This window comes from Gorilla gorilla, chromosome 3 (genome assembly GCF_029281585.2).
Source record: "Gorilla gorilla gorilla isolate KB3781 chromosome 3, NHGRI_mGorGor1-v2.1_pri, whole genome shotgun sequence".
Taxonomy (NCBI): domain Eukaryota; kingdom Metazoa; phylum Chordata; class Mammalia; order Primates; family Hominidae; genus Gorilla; species Gorilla gorilla.
Window position 1 is genome coordinate 211,717,838 of NC_073227.2, and position 14,416 is coordinate 211,732,253.

The window sequence follows — 14,416 nt, forward strand, 5'->3', positions numbered from 1 at the left end:
CACATTTATGATTGTACTTAGGAGTACATTTAACCAAGGAGGTGAAAGATCTGTATTCTGAACACTATAAAACATTGATGAAAAAATTGTAGATGACACAAACACATGGAAAGATATTTTATGTTCATGGGTAGGAAGAATTAATATTCTTAAAATGTCCTTACTGCCCAAAGTGATTTATAGGTTTAATGCAATATTTATCAAAATTTCAATGTCATTCTTCACAGAAATAGAAAAAACAATTTGAAAATGTACGTGGAACCACAAAGGACCCTGAATAACTAAAGGACTCTTGAGCAATAAGAACAAAGCTGAAGGCCTCACAATCTGACTTCAAAACGTATTATAGGAAAAGAACAAAAGAAGGAAGAAGAGGGTAGAGGAGAAGTGCAGCAAGGGTGGAGGGAGGTGCCCGCGCTGGATCGGAGGAGCAGGAGGAGTATGGAGGGAAGACTCCTGGGTGGCATGGAGCTCTTCCACCTCTAGGCACTGCCTAGCCGCGTGTCAGCCAGGGCTGAACCCCCACAGGATAAGGAAGCCTGTGTGTGTACCAACAATCAAAGCTGCATCTGTGACACAACAGGACACTGCTATGGGCAGTCTCAGTGTTGTAACTACTACTATGAACATTGGTGGTTCTGGCTGGCGTGGACCATCACCATCATCCTGAGCTGCTGCTGTGTCTGCCACCACAGCCCAGCCAGCCCTCAAGTCCAGCAGTAGCAACATGAAATCAACCTGACTGCCTATCCAGAAGCCCACAATTACTCAGTGCTACCATTTTGTTTCATCAAACTATTTATTACCTTCTTATGAGGAAGTGGTGAACTAACCTCCACCTGTTTCCCTCCCTGTCTGTCCATTGTGGATGAGCTCTGAGCCCTGTTTTCCTGTGAAGATTCTTTGAATTGTGGCCATTCTATTCACATGAACTCTCACATCTGGAGCACAGATGGCCCTCTCAAGGTAATTTATTGTATGCATTGACTGTTTACCAAACAAATGTCTCAATATGTACTCAGGTATATTCAGCAGCATTGTCGACTGCAGTCCCCTGTGCTTGCCAGAAGATACTGTATTCAAGGTAGAGGTTTCACAGTGATGAGTAATCACTGCAATTTTCCCATTGCTCCATGGACTCTCGGAGGCCGGTGTTCTGTTCCCTGTAAATAGAGATGTACTCTGAACCTTTCTGCTTCCCTCAGCTGTTCCTAGTCCTTGGTATCAGCCCCTGGAGATGTCCACAACCACTTAGGACAAAAGGCAAAAGTGGAATTTCAGACAAAACTTTGATAGGATCTTCAGTGATAAACTTGGACTAGCTGTGGCCCAGGTATCAGCACTCCCAAGAATTGCCAGGAGGAAGCTTTGGCAGACACCGCAGGTATGGCAAGGCCTATCTCCCTCTGCTGAATCCAACAGGGGCAAGCAAGCTGGCATGTGGCTTGAGGTGACCCGAATATGTCAGCACCCCTCAGATGTCTTTCTTTGCACTTTTTAAAAAAATCTCAGAATTTGCTGGCAACATGGCCAAATAGGAACAGCTCCAGTCTGCAGCTCCCAGTGAGATCAATGCAGAATGCAGGTGATTTCTGCATTTCCAACTGAGGTACCTGGTTCATCTCACTGGGACTGGTTGGAGAGTGGGTGCAGCCCACGGAGGGTGAGCCAAAGCAGAATGGGGCGTCGCCTCACCCGGGAAGTGCAAGGGGTTGGGGGAATTCCCTCCCCTAGCCAAGGGAAGCCCCGAGGGACTGTACCATGAGGAACCGTGCACTCAACCCAGAAACTATGCTTTTCTCACGGTCTTCACAATCCACAGACCAGGAGATTCCCTCCAGTGCCTCTGCCACCAAGGCCCTAGGTTTCAAGCACAAAACTAGGCAGTTGTTTGGGCAGACACCGAGCTAGCTGCAGGAGTTTTTTTTTTTTTCATGCCGCAGTGGCAACTGGAATGCCAACAAGACAGAACCATTCTCTCTCCTGGAAAGGGGGCTGAAGCCAGGGAGCCAAGTGGTCTGGCTTGGCGGGTCCCACCCCTACAGAGCCCAGAAGCTAAGATCCACTGGCTTGACATTCTTGCACAGCAGTCTAAGGTTGACCTAGGACACTCGAGCTTGGTGGGGGGAGGGGCTTCCACATTGCCAAGGCTTGAGTAGGCAGTTTTACCCCCACAGTGTAAACAAAGCCACCAGAAAGTTTGAACTGGGTGGAGCCCACCACAACTCAACAAGGCCACAGCAGCCAGACTGCCTCTCTAGATTTCTCCTCTCTGGGCAAGGCATCTCTGAAAAAAGGGCAGCAGCCCCAGTCAGAGACCTATAGATAAAACCCCCATCTCCCTGGAACAGAGCACCTAGGGGAAAGGGTGGCTGTGGGCACAGCTTCAGCAGACTTTGAGCATCCTTGAAAAGCCTGATGGCTCTGAAGAGAGCAGCATATCTCCCAGCACAGCATTCGAGCTCTGATAAGGGTCAGACTGCCTCCTCAAGTGGGTCCCTGACCCCCGTGTATCCTGACTGGGAGACACCTCCCAGTAGGTGCCAATGGGCACCTCATACAGGAGAGCTCTGGCTGGCATCTGGTGGGTGCTCCTCTGGAACAAAACTTCCAGAGGAAGAAACAGGCAGCAATCTTTGCTGTTCTCCAGCCTCCGCTGGTGATACCCAGGCAAACAGGGTCTAGAGTAGACCTAGGGCAAACCCCAACAGACCTGCAGCAGAGGGGCCTGACTGTTAGAAGGAAAACTAACAAACAAAAAGGAACAGCATCAACATCAACAAAAAGGACATCCACTCAGTGACCCCATCAGAAGGTCACCAACATCAGAAACCACAGGTAGATAAATCCACAAAGATGGAGAGAAACCAGAGCAAAAAGGTTGAAAATTCCAAAAACCAGAATGCCTCTTCTTCTCCAAAGGATCACAACTCCTCACCAGCAAGGGAACAAAAGAAAACTGGATGGAGAATGAGTTTGACAAATTGAGAGAAGTAGGTTTCAGAAGGTAGGTAATAACAAACTCCTCCAAGCTAAAGGAGCATGTCCTAACCCAATGTAAGGAAGCTAAGGACCTGGAAAAAAGGCTAGACCAATTGCTAACTGGAATAACCAGTTTAGAGAAGAACATAAATGACCTGATGGAGCTGAAAAACACGCCATGAGAACTTCATGCAGCATGCACAAGGATCGAGCACTGATTCAATCAAGCAGAAGAAAAGATATCAGAGATTGAACATCAACTTAATGAAATAAATAAAGAAGACAAGATTAGAGAAAAAGGAATGAAAAGAAATGAACAAAGCCTCCAAGAAATATGGGACTATGTGAAACGACCAAATCTACGTTTGATTGCTGTACCTGAAAGTGATGGGGAGAATGGAACCAAGTTAGAAAACACTCTTCAGGATATTATCCAGGAGAACTTCCCTAACCTAGCAAGGCAGGCCAATATTCAAATTCGGAAATACGGAGAATATCACAAAGACACTCCTCAAGAAAAGCAACCCCAAGACACACAGTCGTCAGATTGAGCAAGGTTGAAATGAAGGAAAAAATCTTAAGGGCAGCCAGAGAGAAAGGTCAGGTTACCCACAAAGGGAAGCCCATCAGACTAACAGCAGATCTACCAGCAGAAACTCTACAAGGCAGAAGAGAATGGGGGCCAATATTCAACATTCTTAAAGAAAAGAATTTTCCACCCAGGATTTCATATCCAGCCAAACTAAGCTTCATAAGTAAAGGAGAAATAAAATCCTTTACAGAAAAGCAAATGCTGACAGATTTTGTCACCACCAGGCCTGCCTTAAAGGAGCTCCTGAAGGAAGCACTAAACATGGAAAGGAACAACTGGTATCAGCCACTGCAAAAACATACCAAATTGTAAAGACCATTGACACTATGAAGAAACTGCATTAACTAACAGCAAAATAACCAGCTAACATCGTAATGACAGGATCAAATTCACACATAACAATATCAGCCTTAAATGTAAATGGGCTAAAAGCTCCAATTAAAAAACACAGACTGGCAAATTGGCTAAAGAGTCAAGACCCATCAGTGTTCCGTATTCAGGAGACCCATCTCACGTGCAAAGACACAAATAGACTCAAAATAAAGGGATGGAGGAATACTTACCAAGCAAATGGAAGGCAAAAAAAAGCAGGGGTTGCAACCCCAGCTGGCAGCTGGGAGGCTGCAGGGGCCCGGGCGGGCGGGCGACGGTGGCGCGGAGGCGCAGAGGAGGCGAGCCGCCGGAGCGGTGTCAGGCCTGGACGCTGCGCGGGCCCGGTGTTTCGCGGGACGGGGGTCTCCACCCAGCCCAGGGGACGACGCATTTTCCGGGGGTGGGGGGTGGGGGTGGGGAGGGGGCGGTCAGGCGGCGGGGTGGGGTGGTGGAAAGGCATGAGAGCTCTGCCCGGGCTGCCCGCTCCCACAGCCCAGGCGGCTGCCCGCAAACCCGCGCGTGCGCAGTAGGCGGCCCACCTGCTGGTACCTGGGCCGGCTCTGGGATCCCCGGGATGCCCAGGAAAGAATGGCAGTTCTCCGCTGTGTGGAGTCTCTCACCGGGCCTAGACCTAGAAGGCAGGAATCCCAGGCCGGTCAGCCCGGTGGAGGCGGCGGGGCGAAGACACGCCCCTCCGTAGCCAGCCAGGTGTTCCCCGCGAAAGAGAGAGAGGCCACCGCCCTCGCCCCGAACCACCCGACCCCGTCCCAACCCCGCGTCCTAAAGCTCCTCCAGCAGAAGCCGGTATTCTTCCTCGCTGAGGGGTGCTTCCAGCGAGGCGGCCTCTTCCGAGGCCTCCAGCTCCCCCGGGGCCTCCGTTTCTAGGAAAGGTTGCGCCTGCTGCAGAAACTCCGGGCTCGCCAGGAGCTCATCCAGCAGCAGGCCGCAGGGGAGTGCAGACGAGCGCCCCGGCTCCTGGAGCGCCTGGGAGGGCGCCGGGATGCCTTGCATCTGCCCCTGCCGCGCGGAGGCCTCCGGGGGCGCGGGCTGGGGAGGTGGAGCTGCCCCGGCTTGGGGTTCCCACGCCGCCCCGGCGACCTGGGGACCCCGGCCCCAGCCCCACCACGGGCTCCCCTGGGACGTGGGTGGCGCAAGCACACCTTGGCCCTGCGGCCCCGCTTGAGCGGGCCCAGGCTGTCCCACCGCGCAAGGGCCCGGCAGGCCGTCGCGCTGCGGGTCCCGGTCCTCCCGGCTTTTGCCCGGGTGCGGAGGCCACCGAGGAGCCTGAGGGTGGGAGAGCGCCCCTTCCGGAGGAGCCGGGGCGGCGTAGGCAAAATCCCCGCGCGCCGGGGCAGGTTGGGAGATCCCCTCCGCCGGCGCGGCCCGGCTGGGCTGCAGCACGGGGGCGGCCCTCGCCGCCTGGCTCACGGAAGCCCCCTGTGGGAGAGCCCCAGGCGCGCAGGGCACGTGGGGTGCGGGAAGCCCCGTTCCCCACGCGCCGGTGTGGGCGAAGGCGACCCACGAGGGAGCAGGGTGACACCCGCCGGGGGCGCGTTGCACAGGCCGCCTGCCTGCGCGGGCGCCCTGCCACCCTGTCCCGGGTGCCTGGCCCTTCGATTCTGAAACCAGATCTGAATCCTGGACTCCGGGAGGCCCGTCTCTCTGGCCAGCTCTTCCCGGGCGGCGATGCCTGGAAAGCGATCCTTCTCAAAGGCTCGGAGGAGCAGGGCGGTCTGGGATCCGGTGACGGCGGTCCGCTTTCGCCGGCCTTCTGGCGGGCCGCGTCTCCCGGGCCAGGGCCGAGATTCCCGCCGGTGCTGCCTCAGCTGGCGCGACCTCTCATTCTGAAACCAAATCTGGACCCTGGGCTCCGGAATGCCGATGGCCTGGGCCAGCCGTTCTCTGGTGGCGATGCCCGGGTACGGGTTCCGCTCAAAGCAGGCTCGCAGGGCCTCGCTTTGGCTCGGGGTCCAAACGAGTCTCCGTCGCCGTCCTCGTCCCCGGGCTTCCGCGGGGAGGGTGCTGTCCGAAGGTGTCGGGAGGGCCATCGCGGTGAGCCCCGGCCGGAATGTCACGGACGGACGCGGGCAGAGAGAGGCCGGCGGGCTCCCGTGCACCTCAGCCGGCCTGTGCACTGCGGCAGGTGCAGCCAGGAGGCCTGCCCGGACAGCCAGCCAGCCAGCCAGCCGGCCGGCCAGCGGCCCCTATAAAGGCCCACAGGCAGGCAGGCTCCACCCCTTCATGAATGGCGGTGAGCCCCCCTGGGACAGCCCGCCCCACCCCGGAAGGGACCCAGGGCAAGTCGAGGCCTGCTGCCGGCCGGGTGGTGTTGGGGGGGTGTGGGGGGGTGGGGGAGGGCGTGGTGGTGGTGGTGGCGGTGGGGCCGGAGAGACGAAGAGGAAGGGGGAGAGGGGGAAGGGGTGAGGGGGGCGCGTTTCGGGGGCTGGCTCTCCGGACCTCTCCAGGGATCCCGCGGGAACGGGAAGCCGCTCTCTGGGCTCCCACGCGTCTGCAGCAGGGAGAAACCAGCCTGGGAGGGTGGAGGGGAGTGTGGAACTGAACCTCCGTGGGAGTCTTGAGTGTTCCAGGCCCTCTCTCCGTGAAGGAGGCAATGCCTGTGGGTGTCGCCGTTGCCGGGACAGTCTCACACACGCAGGCGTGTGGCTCTCGTTCATTTCCACGTAGAAGACCAGAGCGAGACCCCAGAGAGGAGATGCCTCCCCGGCGTGATGGCCTGACGATGGATTCCCGTGTGCGGCAACATGGGGAGTCTGCAGTGTGCCCGGTTTGGAAGCTGGCAAGGAGAGCGAAGGCACCATGCCGGGCTTCCACCCTTCCCTGCATGTTTCCGGGTGCCCGCAGAGCTCCGGGAGCAAACAGTCAGCATGGCCAGCCTTTCGGGGGCCGGAGAGACGTGGGCAACAGGCCGCCTTGCAGAGGGCAAAGCCACGCGGAAACCAAAATCACGCCTCCGTCGTCCTGCGTGTGGCTCCTCCGTGGTCGGGGCTGTCGGCCTCGCGCTGCGTTGCAGGGCTCAGCCTGGGGATGTGCGGTCTGTGAACCGCGCGGGTGAAAACCCGACGGCAACCCGAGTCCCGGTCTTTTGTCCCTGAGGAAACCGCCCACTCCCTGGGCCACGGAACCGGGGCGAATGAGTGCCGCGCCGGACGCTGACCGTTTTCCCGGAGGGCGGGGGTCCCGCTACTCCCGGAGGCCGAAGACCGCTTTTCCTCCCTGTCTTCCTCCCTCTGTCCCCGGCTCCCTCCGGCCCGCCCCCAGTCCCTGCGTCGCTCTGTCTTTCCCTCCGTTCCTCCCTGCCTCCCTGCCTCCCTGCCTCCCTGCCTCCCTCCCTCCCTCTCTCCCTGCCTCCCTCCCTCCCTGCCTCCCTCCTAACGTCCCTCCGCCCATCCTTCCGCCCTTCTAGTTCTCCCGTTCCTCTCTCCACCTCTGCCCGCCTTCCCTCCCGCCTGGAACGCTCAGCGTCCCCGGTGTGCGCCGGGCCTGGGGTCTGCGTTCCGCCGCCAGGCGCTCCGTGCTGGCAGCTGGGAGGCTGCAGGGGCCCGGGCGGGCGGGCGACGGTGGCGCGGAGGCGCAGAGGAAGCGAGCCGCCGGAGCGGTGTCAGGCCTGGACGCTGCGCGGGCCCGGTGTTTCGCGGGACGGGGGTCTCCACCCAGCCCAGGGGACGACGCATTTTCCGGGGGTGGGGGGTGGGGGTGGGGAGGGGGCGGTCAGGCGGCGGGGTGGGGTGGTGGAAAGGCATGAGAGCTCTGCCCGGGCTGCCCGCTCCCACAGCCCAGGCGGCTGCCCGCAAACCCGCGCGTGCGCAGTAGGCGGCCCACCTGCTGGTACCTGGGCCGGCTCTGGGATCCCCGGGATGCCCAGGAAAGAATGGCAGTTCTCCGCTGTGTGGAGCCTCTCACCGGGCCTAGACCTAGAAGGCAGGAATCCCAGGCCGGTCAGCCCGGTGGAGGCGGCGGGGCGAAGACACGCCCCTCCGTAGCCAGCCAGGTGTTCCCCGCGAAAGAGAGAGAGGCCACCGCCCTCGCCCCGAACCACCCGACCCCGTCCCAACCCCGCGTCCTAAAGCTCCTCCAGCAGAAGCCGGTATTCTTCCTCGCTGAGGGGTGCTTCCAGCGAGGCGGCCTCTTCCGAGGCCTCCAGCTCCCCCGGGGCCTCCGTTTCTAGGAAAGGTTGCGCCTGCTGCAGAAACTCCGGGCTCGCCAGGAGCTCATCCAGCAGCAGGCCGCAGGGGAGTGCAGACGAGCGCCCCGGCTCCTGGAGCGCCTGGGAGGGCGCCGGGATGCCTTGCATCTGCCCCTGCCGCGCGGAGGCCTCCGGGGGCGCGGGCTGGGGAGGTGGAGCTGCCCCGGCTTGGGGTTCCCACGCCGCCCCGGCGACCTGGGGACCCCGGCCCCAGCCCCACCACGGGCTCCCCTGGGACGTGGGTGGCGCAAGCACACCTTGGCCCTGCGGCCCCGCTTGAGCGGGCCCAGGCTGTCCCACCGCGCAAGGGCCCGGCAGGCCGTCGCGCTGCGGGTCCCGGTCCTCCCGGCTTTTGCCCGGGTGCGGAGGCCACCGAGGAGCCTGAGGGTGGGAGAGCGCCCCTTCCGGAGGAGCCGGGGCGGCGTAGGCAAAATCCCCGCGCGCCGGGGCAGGTTGGGAGATCCCCTCCGCCGGCGCGGCCCGGCTGGGCTGCAGCACGGGGGCGGCCCTCGCCGCCTGGCTCACGGAAGCCCCCTGTGGGAGAGCCGCAGCCGCGCAAATCCCAATGTCTCCCCATTTGCCCTCACACACTTCTGACTTTAGGCACAACAGATTTATAAAAAATTGCATGACAAGGGTCTCCAGAAGTGTGCACAGATTTTCCCAGATCCCCAAAAGCAATGCCAAACTAGTCAAATCATTTATGTTCTCACAAGATTCTGGGAGGATTTTGCCTGTCAGTTCGAATGCACTTTAAGATTCTGGGAGGGAGAGAAAAGGCCTTAGAGGATTGCAGAGTAGAATAAGCATAAGACAGGAAATGTTCCTCTGTTATAGCAAGGAAAATAAAAGTCGGCTTTTCGCAAACAATTTCCACTGGAGCAGAGATGACCGCAGTATATTCAAACTCTGGCCTTGTCCGTGACGTTTAATAGGGTTTTTTGTTTTTCTCTTGTAAATTTTTTTTTCATTGCTGCAGAAATTTGATGAAGTCTGGCTTACAGACTGTCCACTGCAGTTTCTTTTTTCACCCAGAACAGTAACTGGGCTAATCAGAAAATGCCCAACTCCCAGTATCTCCTTCAGGAGAGAATTAAAACGGTAGAATGTGTGTTGAAATATTTGGCTTTTTGATAAATTGTCTAATGACTAGATTCTGTCTCTCCTGATGTGGAGTGCTGAAGGACATGATGGAGTCATATAGATGACAGTTTGTGTCTGCTGAGAAGAAAGATGAGTGTTTGCTACAGCACTAGAGAAACTGCAATACCACAGACAGCCAACTGGGGAAGAAAATAGACAATAGAATCTAAAATACATTGAGAAAAAATTCTCTTTGACTTGGAAACACACCCAAGTCCAGAGAAAATATATTTGGGAATGTGTTTGTGAAGCACCTAGAATCTATAGCTTGGACTATTGCTGTCGGTATCCCCCTTTACTGAGCCAGTCTTTAAATGCTAGATTTGATGAGTGCTGTATAGATCCCCAGATCTCTTTAAAAAAAAAAATCACAAGGCACACAGAGAAGGCAGAAAATATTCCCCATTGGAAGAAAAACATAAATATTCAGAAACTGAATTTTAACAAATAAAGATTTTTGCATATCTGATGGAGAACTTAAAATAATCATCTTATGCATTCTCAGTGAGCAAAACTATAACAGGAAGAGACAACTGAGTGAAATTTAAAAATAACGAATGAGCAAAATATCAACAAAGAGATAAAAACTATTTTTAAAAACCCAACAGAAATCATAGAGTTGAAGAATATAATAACTGAGTTTTATAAATTCACTACAGATACACAACAGCAAACAATGGAGCAGAAAAAAGAAAATTGAACATATATTATTCACAAATATTGAGTCCTGGAAACTAATATTTTAAAGAATGGGAAAAATACAGGTGAAATATAAGACTTACTGGACACCATCAAGTAGACCAATACATTCAGAGATAGAGTCTTTTAAAAAGAATAGAGGGAGAAAATGGCATAAACATTATTTCAGAGAAAAAGCGGGGATGCTAAGAACTTTCCAGATTTCAAAGCGATGAAAGAAAAAATACTAGCAACCAATAATAATTGATCTGGGAAATACTGTATTTCAAAAATTAGAACAAAATAAAGACTTTCAAAGATTAAAATAAAAAAGCTGAGGTTGTTAACTACTAGAATAACCCTAGGAAAAAAAATGCTAAAGAGAGTTAATGATGTTGAAAAATTAAATGATGCTGGACAGCATCATAAAACCACATGAAAATATAAAGCTCTCTGTTCAATGTAAATATATACACAGATATACAATTTTCTACTGTAATGGTGCATTAAATTCTTAAATCTCTGTGAAAATACAAATCATATATAAGGATACAATTTGTAATGTTAAGAAAGTGACGGAAGTAAAAATGAATATATTTTGTATGTTGTTAAGGTGAAGTTGAAGGCAAAAGCCATTTGCCCTGGGGACCTTAGCACTGGGCAAGGGAGGAGGCAAGGCTGCCATTTTCTCTCCCTCGTTTCTTCCATCTCCCCTTACTCTGCATAGGGATTTTTCTTGGTCTACAGGAATAGTCAATGGGCCAGGCTCTGTCCTGCGTGCACAAACACACACACACACACACACACACACACACAGGTGCAGGTGGGCATGGCATGTATATGCGGAACCTGGGATTTTAATTTTAAAAGTTTTAAAAAGTGGGAAACCAAGGATTTTTGGCATGATTCTCAGGACTTTCGGCTGGGGAAAGGGTAAGTCTTTGCTTTCTGCCATGTGGCATGCCATCAGTTGTTGGGGCTTTCTCCCTGAAGGTGTCCCCCAAGGAGATTGTGCAGGAGATTTACCCGGTGTTCTTGGTCCGTGAAGACATGTGTCACCGCACCTGCTTCTCACTGCCCCTGGACAGCAACATGCTGGACCACTTCTCAGAGATGTGCAATATTGAGGGGCGGCAGGAGGGCTCAGGGCTGTGTGTGAGGGAAGGCTGTTTTGGAAGTTGGGTGGACTGCCTTGGGGACGGCTGCCAGAAGCAGGGCCAGGAAGCACTTCCCCACTTCTCTGAGGGCTCTGCGTCAGATGAGCGCATGAAGGTGGGATTGGAGCTGCGCTCTGCTTGTCAGGCTGTCACACCAGCACCTTCTAACTTCACAACCCGTGAGTTAAAGAACAGGGTTCTGATTCCAAAAAAAATGAGGCAGTACCAAGCCAGGCTTGATATCAGCCCAACAAAATTCTATAAAGAAAAATAATGTTTAAAAAAAAAGAAAGAAAAGCTTCACAGCCTTTGAGTAGGGAAGTCTGCCCAGTGCAGCACTGCCAGCTGCTGAGGTGAGATTGGCATGGTTGTAAAGCAAAAGTTCTCATGCACTCAAGTTACCTGCGGGGAAGCTACTCATGTTCTCAGGGTCTACCTGCTTGTTAAGAGCAATTGTGAAAAAGATCTGTAGCTCAATGTGTTCCATAATTGATCACAGAACCTTTCCTTTTTCCCAAAAGAACCACCATTAAAATATCGTGAAACACACATTGGAAGACAGTGCTGAACTTGTGGGTCCTGAAAAGTTCTTAGGACACCCCTGCATGAGGGCTGCCCCTGGACAGCAGGGCAAGGTTGTGGAGGCCCCAAAGCTCTGAAGGCTATGCCTACCCATGACACTAGTGCACAAAGAGGAAGTGGCCTTGTGGCTCCCCAAGACCTGCCTGTGCTTCAGAGGCATTTGGCAGAAGGTTTCTTGTTAACAAGGATCCTTGCCCACTAGCAGGAAGGAGAGAGAGAGAGAGACAGAAAGAGACATACAGAGAGAGAGAGAATGTGTATGTGTGTGTGTTTGTGTGTGTGTGTGTGTGTGCTGAAACCAGAACCCCACCTTAGGTGTTTATTGTGGAATTTGAAAATGAAAGCCTAAAGTTGAAAACTAAAATCACACATGACCGCACCCTGCCAACTATTTACTGTCTGAGAAGGGTCGTTCCAGGGTGTAGGACCCTGGTAACACCCTTTTCCCTTCCTTCCTGAAAGAGCTACACACACTGCTCAAAGCCTGTATCCACATGTTCCATGTCCAAGATGAGCTCAAGAGCCTGGACCCATCTGCCACTTTCAGCAGGGTTAACTGCAGCTGCTTGTTCTTCCTGAGCATCTTCTCCAGTGGTGACCTGAGAGTTGAGGGAGGCATTGGCGCCAGGATTGAACAGAGGAAAAGGGAGCACGGACGCCAGGTGGTGAGGACCAGGCCATCTCACCTGGAGGGTTCTGGCCCTGAGACATCCAGACAAGCATCACATTTAGGTGCAGACAGCTGGCCTTGGGTGGCTCTGTGCTTGTCACCCGCCTCGGGTCCCTCAAACAGTGGGAAATGGAAGAATGGCTTGGAAATGGGCCCCATCAACTGTGTGTCACCGGAGCACATTCTCCCAGGGGTCCAGGAGGGGCCATCGTGTCTCCAGAACCAGAACTGGAAGGTCCAACTTCCGGGGGAGCAAGGAAGAGTGTCCTTAGTGAACTGGAGGGCCTCACAGCAAGATGCCTGGCTTAATCAAGCTTGGACATGCCTGAAGCACGCTCAGTGACTAAAAGTGCCTACCACGAGCAGCTGGAACCCACTCCCTGAGAACTTCAAGAAGCCTGGACATGCCTGAAGCATGCTCAGTGACTAAAAGTGCCTACCACGAGCAGCTGGAACCCACTCCCTGAGAACTTCAAGAAGCTTGGACATGCCTGAAGCATGCTCAGTGACTAAAAGTGCCTACCACGAGCAGCTGGAACCCACTCCCTGAGAACTTCAAGAAGCTTGGACATGCCTGAAGCATGCTCAGTGACTAAAAGTGCCTACCACGAGCAGCTGGAACCCACTCCCTGAGAACTTCAAGAAGCTTGGACATGCCTGAAGCACGCTCAGTGACTAAAAGTGCCTACCACGAGCAGCTGGAACCCACTCCCTGAGAACTTCAAGAAGCTTGGACATGCCTGAAGCACGCTCAGTGACTAAAAGTGCCTACCACGAGCAGCTGGAACCCACTCCCTGAGAACTTCAAGAAGCTTGGACATGCCTGAAGCACGCTCAGTGACTAAAAGTGCCTACCACGAGCAGCTGGAACCCACTCCCTGAGAACTTCAAGAAGCTTGGACATGCCTGAAGCACGCTCAGTGACTAAAAGTGCCTACCACGAGCAGCTGGAACCCACTCCCTGAGAACTTCAAGAAGCTTGGACATGCCTGAAGCACGCTCAGTGACTAAAAGTGCCTACCACGAGCAGCTGGAACCCACTCCCTGAGAACTTCAAGAAGCTTGGACATGCCTGAAGCACGCTCAGTGACTAAAAGTGCCTACCACGAGCAGCTGGAACCCACTCCCTGAGAACTTCAAGAAGCTTGGACATGCCTGAAGCACGCTCAGTGACTAAAAGTGCCTACCACGAGCAGCTGGAACCCACTCCCTGAGAACTTCAAGAAGCTTGGACATGCCTGAAGCACGCTCAGTGACTAAAAGTGCCTACCACGAGCAGCTGGAACCCACTCCCTGAGAACTTCAAGAAGCTTGGACATGCCTGAAGCACGCTCAGTGACTAAAAGTGCCTACCACGAGCAGCTGGAACCCACTCCCTGAGAACTTCAAGAAGCTTGGACATGCCTGAAGCACGCTCAGTGACTAAAAGTGCCTACCACGAGCAGCTGGAACCCACTCCCTGAGAACTTCAAGAAGCTTGGACATGCCTGAAGCACGCTCAGTGACTAAAAGTGCCTACCACGAGCAGCTGGAACCCACTCCCTGAGAACTTCAAGAAGCTTGGACATGCCTGAAGCATGCTCAGTGACTAAAAGTGCCTACCACGAGCAGCTGGAACCCACTCCCTGAGAACTTCAAGAAGCTTGGACATGCCTGAAGCATGCTCAGTGACTAAAAGTGCCTACCACGAGCAGCTGGAACCCACTCCCTGAGAACTTCAAGAAGCTTGGACATGCCTGAAGCATGCTCAGTGACTAAAAGTGCCTACCACGAGCAGCTGGAACCCACTCCCTGAGAACTTCAAGAAGCTTGGACATGCCTGAAGCATGCTCAGTGACTAAAAGTGCCTACCACGAGCAGCTGGAACCCACTCCCTGAGAACTTCAAGAAGCTTGGACATGCCTGAAGCATGCTCAGTGACTAAAAGTGCCTACCACGAGCAGCTGGAACCCACTCCCTGAGAACTTCAAGAAGCTTGGACATGCCTGAAGCATGCTCAGTGACTAAAAGTGCCTACCACGAGCAGCTGGAACCCA